The following is an 11,052-nucleotide window of genomic DNA, read 5'->3' on the forward strand; positions in this document are numbered from 1 at the left end:
TATATATATATATATATATATATTTAGATTTAGATTACAGGTAGTGTTAACCTCATGAAGGGATGGTTTCATCCAAGGAAATACTAGTTCAATACCCAGTATTTTGGGGGAAATTAAATTCCTTAAAATAATAGGTATATATATATAAAAATATACAGTTCTACATTTAAGAGATGAGGAATTATGTACATTATTTATATTTGACGGATATTTGTCCTCATCTTGTTTGTTGTGAACACCACGTTTCAGCTAATATACCCTCCAGCCTTCATCAGGTGTCTTGGGGAAATTTCAAACCTGGGTTCTCATTCCTAAGGTATTTCTTTCTATGTTGTTATTATTATTATTATTATTATCATTATTATTATTATTCAGGTCACTGCTTGGAATCTTGGGGTTAGTAGCCCATGCTCTTAACCACTACACCAGGTTCGAAATTTCCCCAAAACACCTGATGAAGGCTGGAGGGTATATCAGCTGAAACGTGTTAACAACGAACAAGATGAGGACAAATATCCATCAAATATAAATAATGTAAATAATGTACATAAGAACAAACTTTATATTCATATGAAAGAAGTAAAAGAAAATGAAGATTGGGGAGTTAATAATTGTTTATTATTAACTTCCCAATCGCTTATTTTCTTTTTCTATTATAAAGTTGAAATTTACAGAAAACAAAAGACGAAGACAGATACAAGAACAAGAAGCAGGTGGATTAGGTTAATGCTCCGTATTAAACTAATACGACTACTTGTTGTCCCTCCCTACACCTGTCTTCGTCTTTTGTTTTCTGTAAACATGAGCAATATATTACATACAATATATTAATCCGGTCTGACTAAACTTCCTACTCTATTGGACTCCTACCTTAGTTACTTCCCGAACTACCTTTACCCCCCCCCCCCATCCACCTAACCAGCACTCCCCCACATTACCATTGGATCTTTCTGCTCCTTCGAACTCTACTTCCATGGATCTTACTGGCTGTTTTTATTTATACACACACACACACACACACACACACATATATTTATAAAACATCTAAGGGTATATTTTTGTTCCCCCTGAAGAGATTATGCTCAGAAATATAAACTTAATATTTAATTAATTTCACTGTGTATAATTGAAACAGTCGTAAGGGATAATGTTGTTGACAATAAACTCTTATTAACTTCACAATGTCCATTTTCTTATTTTGTATGAATATAAACCACAGGTTTTTATATACATACCTATTATTTTAAGGAAATCAATTCCCTGCAAAATGCCAGGTATTGAACCAGTATTTCTTTGGATGACATCCCTTTATGACGCTAACATAACCACTAACTGAATTATATATATCATCATCATTGTTCAATGTCCACCTTCCATGGGTGGGACATATATATATATATATATATATATATATATATATATATATACACAAACACACACGCACATACATATATATATGCAAATCTAATGGAGGCCTCAAAAGACATTTAATCAGAACTTCACTGCAGCTCTTGGTGGTCCAAATCGGTTATGCAATCTATAAATTTTACAGTTTGGTTTTTGTTCTTTAACTTTGATTGGGAAGATTTTTTTTAAAGATTCCTTAACTTTTCTGGAGAACTTTCTCCACATTTGTCGGTGGCGGTTGTCAAACTGATCTCAGGTTGTGTTGTGTTGCGTGATTCTGTATATAAGAGATTTGGGTGTGTCCGGGGTGGGGGTCGGGGTTTCTTATTAAGTGTGGGAGTGAAGGAGTGTGGATGAACAAGAATATGTATATATGTGTGTGTGTGTGTGTATATATCTATATATATATATATGTGTGTATATGTATATATATTTATGTATGTGTGTATATATGTATCTATGCACACATATATATATGTATGTACATATCTATAAACTGTTGTGAAACAGAAATGAAAACATGAACATTTGCTGGAAGTGAGTCTTGGTATTTCCAGATTCCGTTATTATCCAGTGACATTGTTTCTAAGGAACACCTCTGTGTGTAGCAGCCAATGGAAATGAACAACTCTGTTAGCACTTGTTACTGCAATCTCTCATTGGTCAATATAGCTTCTTCTACATTAAGTTATTTGTTGACCTGCCTTAGACGTGTTCCTTGATTTCTTCATTGTTTTTATTGTTTGTGTGTGGTGGAGGGGTTTCTCTCCTGTTATTTTCGGGCTGTTTCATTTCTCCTGTCTTCTTCTCCACATCAAACAATGATATCACTGCAGCAGTGACAACATGGACAATGTTTACAAATAATAATAATAATAATAAAGACTTACAAAACAAAAAACTATATGTACTAACAGAACTAATTTGTGTCTCTGCTCTAACATAAACATCAATACAAACTTTTACCAAAAATCTCCATCAGCAACATCATAATCATCATCATCATCATCATCGTTATAACATTCTCATCATTTTCAATGTTTCTGAAATCTATTCAGTTTTTTTTCTTTTTCTTTTTTTTTTTTTGTCTTTTCTTATATTCCAACCCTCTTCCAGCATCTCAAGCTACCTTTTACTGCAAATTGAGTCCACAAAGACAGAGAACCAAAATGGCACCGGAACCAAACAGTCTGTCGTATATAATTTACAGTCATATATTCTTATTACAATATGGTTGTGGCTCTATTGAGTTGGATTACCAACTCAAGGTTTGTATGTTGAAGTCAAGCTTGGGTGTTTTGCTGATAATATGAAAGAGATACCTGAAGACCCTAGAGATCTCACTTCATGCTAATCCATTCCTAAAGAACAACTCATTGCTAATAAGAAAATAACTTTCCACTTTCTGCAGCAATTAAGCAGTTACACTGTTGATATTCCTTGTAATTAGCACCAATGTACTCCCAAAGTGTGGACCACACAGACATGCTTTTTCTACTACTACTACTACTACTACTACTACTACTATGGCCTCAACTTCTTAGTGCATTGGTCAATATAGCTTCTGTATTAAGTCAGACATACTGGCTCATTCATCTGTCCTCTGTTGTGACAGGCTGTCGATATTTCTGGGTAAGGAATCAACTTGTAGCCAGCCATGCTTATGACAGATAAATGATATCGAAAATACTAGTGCTGGCTCAGAGAACGGATCTTAATTATACAATTAACTCTTTCCATTATCATGTTTCATTTGAAATACAGTGTCTTTGTTTTACTTAATTTTCAAACTGATGAAAGAGCTAGTCAAATTATTTATTGCAATTAAGGTGAAGAATAAACATGAAAAACAGTCTGTACATATTTATTGACTGACTGTTGACTACTCATGAGTTTTCTATTTCCAACAATCACCCTCCTCACTAAACAAACTCAGTGGGGTTGCCAGTTTAGACACCGATAACCCGACCAGGTTGTACTGGGTTACATGTTACCAGTAGCACTCAAGAGTGACCTGACACCATTACAGAGTGTACTACGTGCTTTTTATGTAACCCCACTTTTTACAGGGCCCCAGCACAGGTATTTTTTATGTGGCACCAGCTTGCAATTTATATAATTAATTCCTCTCATTATCGTAATTGATGTTGGAACACAGTTTTTGTTTCAATTCATTTTGAAAATAATCATTTAGCATAACCTTTTTCATTATTATGCTAATGTTTCTAACATAAATTAGACTGGAATTTTAATTTAGATCTTTCTAAAACAGGGAATTTGTATCATAAAACAAGGGGCAGTTTCAGGTATGTTGAGGTTAAAAGGGCTGAAGAGGATTTGAAAAACTTATTTTTCAATTCAATTTCAAATTTTCCCGGTGATTAAGTCCAACATGTGTAGTATTTATTTTAAGACATGTTTGCGTTTACCTCATGTAGAATAGGAATTAAGCTTGTGGAATGGTTAAATATTGAAAATAGTTGATTGACATTCTTTCAGGGTTAACATGCAGTTTAGGGGTTTTAAAAAAATGAAAGTAAATTGACCAGGAATGAAATCTGGTAATTTTGTGTAAACAAGCTTTGACACAACCAATGATAGAAAATTAATGCCACCACTTCCCATTGGTTCTTTCTGTACAGCACAGTACTTGTGCAGGATTATTACATTGCTCACATGTAGCTGTGATGGCTGTCATGCATCGATATGCAAGCCATCAAATTGCTTTCTCAGTGGTGATGTTCATTGTTGGATTGAGGACTTGGGAGCGGTGTACTTCAGCTGCTGTTTCTAAATTACTTGACATCATTAGAAGATACTCTACAACTAGGTACCTGAGAATGCAGCATAACGAGGGAGTTTCATTAATAAAATTAAGGGATTTCACCAATTCTCTTTATGAAATTATAGGAAGTCCTTGTCACTTCTAATTTAATTTAATTTTTATTTTTTAACCCCAAAACTGCATGTTAACCTCCATTTGGTTTATGATCATAAATTGAAATACTGGGATGGGGGTCAGAATTGTAATGCCATATTTTTAACTGTGGAATCCCCACCCCAGCCACTCCTTCAAAAAATTGGAGTTGGGGCTGGGTTGGAATTCAATGCAAAGGAATATTGTTTTAAATAGTGATCGAATTATTTAGGAAATGAGTCAGAAATTTATACATATTCAAACTTAAAGCATTAATTTCTTAGGACCAGTCTTTGAAAATGTCCAAATATGCTCAACTGAACTTCCTTTTTTGATTAAGCTATAAAAAATATTTCAGAGCCATATGCATGACTGTGTGGTATGAAGCTGGCTTCACTACCATGTGATACCTTGGGCAAGCATCTTCTACTACAGCTTTTGAGCTGACTAAAGGCTTGTGAGTGGATTTGGAAAACAGAAACTGAAAGAAGCCCATAGTATGTATGTGTGTGTGTGCTTTTGTGTTTGTTTTCATCTCCATGACTTAGCTGTTTGACAAAAGAGACCAATAGAATAAGTACTGGGGGTTGATTCATTTGACTAAAAATTCTTCAAGGCAATGCCCCAGCATGGCCACAGTCAAATGACCGAAACAACAAAATGATACAAGAGGTGTAGCTGCCTAGCAATTGATTTGATCTGAGTGCATGAGTTGAAGCTAAAATAATTACAGCCTGGAACACTGTTCACTTGAAATAATAAAAAAAACGATTATTTAAGCAAAGTTAATAGTTTTTGTGCTTTTCTGTATGGTTAATACAGTTTTGCAAGCTGTAATTGTTATGTATAAAAAAGAGAATATTATACGAAACCAATGTGCTACCTCAATCAATAAAAGGAGTGGATTACCTTTCACACTTCCACATTATTCCATTCATTTGAATTGCTATCCATTAATCTCACAGAATCTTATCTTTTTTATTTTTTCCTCCTTCCATTTCATCAGAATGGAGCAGTGAGCTGGCAGAAACGTTAGCATTGCCAGGCGAAACGCTTAGCAGCATTTCATCTGTCTTTACGTTCTGAGCTCAAATTCCGGTGAGGTCGACCTTGCCTTTCATCCTTTCAGGGGTCGATAAATTAAGTACCAGTGAAACACTGGGGTTGATGTAATCGACTATCCCCCTCCCCCAAATTTCAGGCCTTGTGCCTAGAGTAGAAAAGAATCATTTCTGCATCAAACAAAATGTTCAGTGGTTTTCCTTTCGGCTCTTTACATTCTGAGTTCGAATCCTACCTTTCATCTTCACATCCTGGGGTTGATGTAATTAATGTGCTCCCTCCCCTCATGTTGCTGGCCTTGTGCCGAAATTTGAAATAATTACTTCAACAATAGACCTCTCTTTACCTTCTGAGTTTGAATTCTGCTAGGATTGATTCACTTTTCAAGTACCAGTCATTAACTGCAATCAATGCAGTTGACTTATCTTCTCACTCTAAACACTGCTGACTTTGTGCCAAAATTAGTGATAATTATTTACTCGGAATAAATGGATTGTATATTTCTATTTTACCATTACTAACACTGTTTTTGTTGTCCTTCATCTTTTTTTTTTTTGACTCCCTAATTCAGTTTAGTTCCCTAACATTATTTAATTCTTATAAACTGTACACAGACCTTTAACTCCATTACCACCATCAACAATAATAACAGTAACCATGTTAATGTTTTAAAACTTTTACAAGATTTCTTCAGTGTTTTTGGCCCTCCCCCTGTTATAAATCCTCATGATAATAGGATCATCTTCTGGGAGTATTCTGTGACAGATGGGTCTCCTGTGTAGGAAAGAGTAAAGATTTGCAAGCTATTGGCTGATTGCAAATCGTGATCTGTTTCAGTCCAATGGAATTCTTCCAATTTCTGTACAGTGGTATTTCTTTAGTTCCATACCCTATGATGATCACCTTGCTATTAAATAATACTTTGATGAATTCTAGCTAACGAGAGAACCTCTATAGAAATAACAGCCAAATTTCTCAAATCATGCCCTAACCTCTAAAATGAAGACACATTGGATAATGTAACCCCATGATGTATAAAAAGATGGTAGGGTTACGACTGGAATACCTCTGGTCATATGTTTGATTAATCAGAACTAAACAATACATGCATTCACTCCACTACACTGCATTACACATCTCTCATCATGTAACATCCACTTTTCCATACTTGCATAGAGAAGATGAGATTTGTAGATGCAGTTCTATGACCAAATGCCCTCGTCACACACCCTCACCTCTTTCTGAGCTGTGTTATTATTTCCCTACGACCAGACATGTTTTTGAAGTGTATTGGAAATGAGTGACACTTTGTTATCATAATGACTTCCATTCACAACTGTCACACAGTATCACTAATATCTCTTGCCCAATCACATTTCTGGTATCTCTTAGCCAATCATATCACTTGTATCTTTTGCTCTTGCCTCTCTTTTTGTTTTCCTATTATGGTTATTAAAATTAACAAGCATTTTTATAAAATTATTATTATAAATAAATGTTAATTAAAATTCAGCAAATGCTTTCTTCATATTTTCCTTGTCTTCTTCATGATCAATTATGCAGTGTTGGCACAGTTTAGCCCCTGGTCAGTCTTGATCAAGGGCGTTCTACTTGTGACCATCTCTTTTCTACAGACAGAAGTTACAATTTGAAGGATATTTAGCTGCTATTCCTAACAATTAGAGCAACCATGTAGAGACTCCATTGCTGGCTCAGATTTCAGAGAGAGTTTTGGTTTCTATTTCCAGCAGCTTCAGTGACCACATACATTTCTTTTGAGTTTTTTTTTTTTTGTTTTTTTGCCACCTTTGAAAGAATCATCAATCATTGATGTCTGCTATTTGAAGAAAGTTCTGGTTTCATGGTTATTTATTTCTCAAATTTCTTTCAGGGATGTAAGTGTAAATATTCCAAGACATGCTGGTTTATGGCTGAGACCCAAATTGCAGGTAACCTTTCAATTTCCCCTGAAACGAGACGCCAAAACACAGTTGCATTGAATGTCATGGCTGGCAGTCGCAAACGATTTTCGTGAAAACCGAATTGCATCTCGTGGAGAGTATGGGTATAAAAATCAACTTGAACTGCGTTCCTGGCATTCATAATTTGGACGCATCAGATATGACCTGATTGTCAGTGGCACTGAGGGAACAAGCTATTGGCTGATTGCAAGCAGGGCAATGTGCCCTGGTTGTTGTGAAAGTTTACAATGTCCATGTCAGCACCATCTATGGCCTGCGACTGTGATACACCAACAGCACTGCAGAGGGTGGCCCCAGGGGACCATGCCTAGAAAGGACTGCTTTGTCCACCTGTAACACCTCTGTGATTGCTTCAGACTGGCCTGCATGACAGCAACCCATCAGCAACGACACAGTACGACGTTGACTGGCCACCAACAACCTGCATCGCCATCGTCCTCGAGGGCCTGTCCTCAGGCGTGACTTCAGTGGGTTACACAGCATCAACAATGGAAGTCGATAGTTTTCTCTGATGAGAGCCAGTACTGCGTTTCCACCTCGGATAGCAGAGTGAGGGTGTGGCATAGGAGGGGGTGAATGCTACAGAGACACATGTGTCATGGAGGAGACGTATGGGGTGGCCAAAGCATCATAGTTTGGGGTGCTGTAGGTCTGAATCAGAGAACTGGGCCCCATGTGTTCCAAAATGTTGGTGCAGGCAGAGGGAATGGCATCAGAGCACAGTGATATGTTGACCAGATTCTAAGACCTCATATCGTGCCCTTCTTCGCACGTCACCATAGCCATGTGTTCCAGCAGGACAATGCTCCCTCACACACGACCAGGGTCACCATGGACTTCCTGCGTCAACACAACATCAGAACCATTCCGTGGCCGGCTCTCAGCCTGGATTTGAACCCAATTGAACACCTGTGGGATGAAATCCAGAGACAACTGAGCCAGGTGGTCTCAAGGCCGACAACTTGTATGGAACTGGAGGCCGCTTTCCTCAAGGTGTGGGCACAGGTGCCAATGGCTTTTGTAAATCGCCTCATGCACTCCATGTACTGACAGTGTATAGCCGTTTTGAACAACCAGGGAGGGCATACAGAGTATTGAACATGTCACGCCCTACAATCTTGATGTGCTGGATCCGCCCACTACCAGAACACATAGCAACGACCCGTAGACTGTGGTCAAAGTGCATCCAAATAATTGACTTTATCAGATTTACCAAAACTTATCTGACATAATGAAATTAAAACATATTTCACAGTCACACACGTCTTGCATTTCTTTTGCAGTTCAGTGTATATAGATATGTATATATGTATATACATATATGTATATATGTATATAGATATGTATATATTATCATCATTATCATCATTTAGTGTCCATTGTCGAAAGGAACTCAGCCACCTTGTTTCTGTGAGGCCCAACACTCAAAAGAAACTCAGCCACTTGGCCTCCATTGGGTCCAACACTCAAAAGAAACTCAGCCATTTTGCCTCTGTGGGGCTGACATTTAACATTGATTTTTTTTTACATGCCACCAGCATGGGTGGGGGGCACTTGGCTTGACGGGTCCCCTTAAGCAGAGCACATTGCCAAAGGTCTCGGTCACTAGTCTCTGTGGGGTTCAAAGTTCGAAGGTCATGCTTCACCACTTCATCCCATGTCTTCCTGGGTCTACCTTTACCACAGGTCCCCTCCACAGTTAGAGAGCGGCACTTCTTTACACCACTGTCCTCGTCCATACGCATCACATGACCATATCAGCGCAGTCGTCTCTACATATACATATTGATATTCAATTTTGTTTAGTTGTATGTAAAAAAGTACAAGAGGAGAGAGAATTATGTGAATGGAAAATAATTTTGGAGTACACAGAAGATGTGTATATAAATAGATAAATAAATAAAAAGGCACATAGCATGGAAAGCGGACATTAAACGATGATGATGATATATGTATATGTATATATAGTTGAAATTTATTGTGAAACAAAAGGCAAAGACAGGTGTATGAACAACAAACGGGTGTATTAGTTTGATGCTTGGGAAAAATGGAAAAGTCTTTTACCTTTCAAGCCTACAAACTTCAACAGAAAGGAATAAGAGAAAATAAACAGAGAGAATAATAAATAATCCTAATACCACTGAACAGAAATACATAACTAAATATCGCACGTGTAAAAATAATCAGTCATGTCCTTTAGAAGGCAAATGTAGAAGGTTCAACATTATATATAAATGTACTGTTACTAAAGCCGCTAACTCACATAGTAAGGTATATATAGGAAGCTCCATTAACTTTAAAGACAGATATTTAGCCCATATACATTCATTTAAACACCAAATATTACAAACAACACTATCTCATTGGCTGCATATATACATAAACTAAAACTAAAAAATGTTAACTATAAATTATCCTGGTCAATTATTGACTCAGCTACACCATTTACCCACAAATCTTCTATTTGCCATTTATGTACAAAAGGATCACTATACATATCATTATATAAGCAAAATAATTTATTTAACTGCCAATCGGAAGCATTATCCACGTGTAAACATCGGTTTTATAAAACTTTTAAACACTATAAGAGATGATTAAGAAAAGCTTCACATTAATATTTTGTATTTTATATTTTATTATCATAAAATATCAAGATTATTGTAAGTAAAAAAATATTTTAAAAAACTTAAAATTTAAATTATTGTAAATCAAACACATATATTCACAAGATATAGATTATTCATTAAATAAATAGAATTTCTCCTCCGGAAACTTGAACCTATACTCTTTTAATATATAACTAATTGACTTTAAATATAATGCATTAATTTACTTTATACCAAGTCAATACACAAACATATCTAGATTTGCATAAAATATAAATTAATAATGGTATCTTCTGGTTTTATCTCAATAATAATAACAGCAACAAATAATCACATTTATTCTGTCGCATTTATGGATAACACACGGAAGAAGAAATGGATTATAGGAATTCTATCTTTATACAACCATCACGGATTTTTACTATTGATTTATTCTACTTTTTTAGTTTTAACTCAAATTTATACCAACACAGACATATGAATACCAATAATTTTTAAAAAAATTTTCCTCATTCAATTTAAACAGCATTTTATTCATTCGATTTCCTCCACCAAAATTCATCCTTTCGACTAGATTCTCTGATGAGCAGATATACTTCCTAATGATGCTTATCAACTTTAGATTTCATTTTAAGAGGAAGTATATTCACAAAACAATCGTAAAAACTTTTCAACGTTTTACTGTCTACCTACTGCTGTCTACCTGTCTACCAGATTGCTTCAATCTGGCCAGACCCAAGGAAAAACTAAGCGAAGAGAATTAGATTCCTTGGAAGAAAGCAACAAATGTATACGAAAACAAGGACGGAAACAAAACGAACAATGTTACACAAATACAAATAACAAGGACTAAGGACGAATTAGATTAAGCTGGCGTGTGTGGAAATAAAGCCTTACGGCAGGGATACAGGGTTTCACAGGCACAGGGAGGAATATAGATGTTACATGGACGACGGCTGAACCAAGAAAGAAAGACCAGGCTTGGCCGAACACCGGTCACGTGTATATGTATGTATACATATATAATATATATATATATTTATGTATATATATATTTATGTATATATATATATAT

At 35.9% G+C, this 11,052-nt stretch overlaps 1 protein-coding gene across 1 annotated transcript in view; it reads left to right on the forward strand.

Annotated features, from left to right (window-relative positions):
- LOC106883744 (zinc finger protein Pegasus) overlaps positions 1–11,052 on the forward strand; it is a 103,549-nt gene that overhangs the window by 17,719 nt on the left and 74,778 nt on the right. The window lies entirely within an intron of this gene.

This window comes from Octopus bimaculoides, chromosome 3 (genome assembly GCF_001194135.2).
Source record: "Octopus bimaculoides isolate UCB-OBI-ISO-001 chromosome 3, ASM119413v2, whole genome shotgun sequence".
NCBI classification, from domain to species: Eukaryota; Metazoa; Mollusca; class Cephalopoda; order Octopoda; family Octopodidae; genus Octopus; species Octopus bimaculoides.